The sequence below is a fragment of the Triticum aestivum genome, chromosome 6B, assembly GCF_018294505.1.
Source record: "Triticum aestivum cultivar Chinese Spring chromosome 6B, IWGSC CS RefSeq v2.1, whole genome shotgun sequence".
NCBI classification, from domain to species: Eukaryota; Viridiplantae; Streptophyta; class Magnoliopsida; order Poales; family Poaceae; genus Triticum; species Triticum aestivum.
Window position 1 is genome coordinate 157,391,475 of NC_057810.1, and position 4,090 is coordinate 157,395,564.

A 4,090-nucleotide genomic window follows, 5' to 3' on the forward strand; every position below is an offset into this window, starting at 1 on the left:
AAAAAAATGACGAAAACACAAAAACGGAAGAAACCCGTGAGAAACAAAGAAAACCACTAAGACCGTGGATGATAAATAAAGTAAAGAAAAAAGAAAAAAAATCGAGGAAAGTGATAAAAACAAAAAACAAAAAAAACCCGAGAAAACTAGCAAAGAACAAAGAAACCAAAACGAGAAAAAAACAAAGAAACATCCGCCGCAAAAAAAAAAGCGAAGCCACGACCAAAATATACGAAGGAACCTGCGAAGCGTTAGTCTCACGAGAAAAACAAAGAAACGGGCCGGCCCAGTTTCACTCGCGAGAGCTAGTCTCTTTAGACAAAATCACTAACTAAGGAATATTGTTTGCAAAGGTCACTCATACTTAAATTGTGACAAGTGGCGCACTGCATGTTTGTCGCAACCTAGGACTTTTCCATTTTTTTGTATATTCGTTTATTCAAAATGTTTTATCTCTTAAAACATGCGTCCAAATCTCATACAGTTTTCACCATTGGATTCCTCGCGTCGAGATCTTCAAGACTAGATTCCATGTTGATAGGTTTTGATGATTTTTTTTCATGAAAAAAACTGGATGAAAACCAGACTGGTAGCATGTTTTTCTCATTTCATGAAAAGAGGCATGACTGTGCCTCTCGTAGAATCAAATCCATGCCACCACTAGAAGCAAACCCGTGCCTCTCGCGGAATGAAAAAAAATATATATTTTTCTTTTCCGAGAGGCAACTTCTCGCGGAAGGAAAAAATGCCTTTTTCAGTTTTCGAGAGGTACGGGCATGCTTCTTACGAAAGCAAATCCATGCCTCTCACAGAACAAAAAAAACGCGTTTTTTCCCGTTTCTAAGATGCACGCCCATGCCTCTCGCAGATAAAAAAAAGAAAACTTTTTTTAATTTCCGATTGGCACGACAATGTGTTTCGCAGAAGCAAATCCGTGCCTCTTGCGGAATTAAAAATAAATATGTTTTTTTCGTTTTCATGAGGCACAACCGTGTCGTGCCTCTCGTGGAAGCAAAAAAAGTGCATTTTGTCTGGCAATTTTTTTTAATCTTTTTCCCAAAAGCTAAGAATGACCGGTAGAAAATTGAAAAACCAAAAAAAAACAAAAAACAATCTAAAAAGCCAAAAACATGTGCGGAAAAAATAAAAAAATAAAAATCGAAGGAAGCGCCTAGATCACGACATTGGCAGCAGCTGAGAACTGGCTCACTCTTAGCTCTCCCCTGGACCCTTGGAAGGCTCCCGAACGAGCGGTCGTTAATTAGACGCTCCCTTACAACCAACAGCAGTCCAAGCCACGGTGCTGGGCCGTTTAAAAGCCCTGGAGCTGCTGCTTTTTGTTGGGCCTGGGAGACCCAAACAACACGGTGGCACAAGCAGGCCGCGAGAGCTATATCTCACTTTAAGCGAGATGGTAGCTACACTCGCCCTGAAGAGGGTCTTCTCCACCATCTTTCTCGATCTAAAATTATCTCATAAAAAGAAAAACTTCTGATCTAAAAGAGACAAAAAAAAAGATCTTCAGATATAAGGAAACTGCTTGCTCCTGAGCGTCTCCTTCAGAATCTGTTTGGATACATTTTGGTAGCCTGCAGCGGCACATCTTAAAAGCTAAGCCAAGATACTCACCTCGCAGCTAGAGTTGTTAGGAGTAGTACTACTTTGCTGACAAGAAAAAGACTAGTGTGGTCTTCTCGAGCTCTCAATCAACGAACTTTGGGTGGCATGGCAGGCCGGCTGAAAGGAAAACTACTTAACGCGGCAGAACAAAGGAAATCAAAGTCATTGTTTAAATAACGTATATATTAATAAACATGTGATTTGATATGATTACATTACCTAACACAGATTGCAGGCATGCTGATTTGTATCCTGTATAAGTTCCGTTGCTGTTGACAAAACCTTTTCGCTGGAACTGTTGACAAAAAATATTCCAGCAAAGTTCACCAGAGTAAGAAACGCATGGTGTTGTAGAATACATTAGTGCTCCTATCAGCAGATGCAGATGCCGACCGGTTGGTCCGGAAAATCAAGGTAGTTAGGCATTTTCGGGCAGCTAGCTAGCTAAATCAACCCTTTCAATTCCCCCTTTAATTCCTTTCCTAATCATAACCAAAATCAAGTTGGACGAAGGAAGAAGTATGCTTAATCATACACACAACACAATCATCCAACACCCCAGTAAACTAAGTGGAGTAAACTAACTAACTGATTAAGTGGTACTCCCTCTGTCCGAAAATACTTATCATCGATTAAGTGGTACTCCCTCCGTCCGAAAATACTTGTCATCTAGATACACCCTCTTTTGTTCATTTTGATGACAAGTATTTTCAGACGGAGGAAGTAGTAGTACGTACACAGAAAGGTGATGCGTGTTCAACCTTTGTGTCCTCCCTTTTCTCACAACAACCCAAACTTTGGGGTTTGAATATGCACGCACTCACCTGTCTGTCCGTGTGACCATACATACAATCATACATACATGCTTCCTTTCCCTTCTTTTTGGGACAGTGTGATGGATCGAGCATACGCTTTCATACAAGAAACTTCTCCTACGTACACGTACAAACTACAAAGTTCCAAACGGAGCTAGCAGTACTAGTAGTGCTCCTGCTTTGTTGCCATGGAATTCAAGCCAACTCAATCAATCAGACGCTTTGCTTTGAGACGCCGTTGTTAGGCGACAATAATTGCGAGAACGATCTTGACCTGCTGATGTCTGCCTGCCTGCATGTTGCTTGCTTTTGTCAATTCAAGTGTTCGGCGTTGAAACTCTAGCATGTTTGAACGCGATGCACACGTATGTGTGTATGTGGTACGTGCCAAATCTTTTGACATTTCGCTGTGCATGGATGGGGGACCTGAATTGACCAGTCGAGTTCGTTAACTAACCCGATCGCTGACGCGCGGGCGTGTCGTGTGACGACCGGATGACGCCCGTGTGTGCAAGGCACTGACCAGCTAGCTACTCCGAGGAAACTACTAGGTACGTGGTGCCTTATTATAGCTGGCCAGTTCGTACGATGGCTGGGGTGCATGCATATCCCCTAACGGCGGGCTGTGCTCTTCAAGCTAGACAGACATTGTGGGCACGATCGATCAGTCGATCGAGGGGTTGTTGATTCTGATGATGGCATGCATCAAGCAGCTGCTTGGCTTGCTTGCCAATACGGAATGTAGCTCCAGCGTCGTGCTCTCCGTGGATCGATTGTGATGTGAACGGTGGCATGGAGCCCCATGTCGATCGGTCCCTCCCTGGGGAAGTATATCATGAACAAGTTCGAATCATATTCGTCTCTCCCACGCAGCCAGACAGACACAAACACAAGAGTTTGAACAGGCAATGCTAGCTCAAGTGGCGTAAAGCAATGCACTATGCTCCCGGCGGCCTCTCCATCTGTGTCATGCGGTTCAGAGTTCAGACAAGACAACCAATCGCGCACTAAAGAGAGTCATAGAAAAGGAATAATTCTCTTGTCACTGTTCTTTACAAAAGTTGGGGAGAATTATATTCTCAGCCCATCGATTATTACCAAAGTCTGAATTTGGTCTCTCCATTCTAATACCACAAAGATATGCGACAAATTATGCTACCAAGTCTAGAATATTCTCAACTCTCTAGAGAGAAGTTTTGAGATTTGACGATCAAGTGGTCGTGGTCTGGTGAACGTGGCAGACCGGCCTTTCTTTATTATTAACACATTACAACGCAGATGCCCAAAAACACGCATATGCATCCATCCTATGAACGCACGCACACCTTATCTTTATGAGCATCTTCAAGATACTCAGTCGACACAATATTTTAAGATTGGCGAAGCCATCACAAGCGTTTTCGTAGTCGACCGAACGTCTCCACACACTAAACGAACATCGGCAGAAAGAGGCTGAAACAAATCCATGAAAATGCAACACCAGTGCTAAGTGTAAGACTTGAACCTTGGTGGGCTGCGTTGCATGGAAAATAAAATAAAAATCTACGCACACGCAATAATCTATCCATGGAGATGCATAGCAACGAGGGAAAGAGTATGTCTACGTATCTTCGTAGACCGTAAGTGGAAGCGTTTCACAACGCGGTTGATGTAGT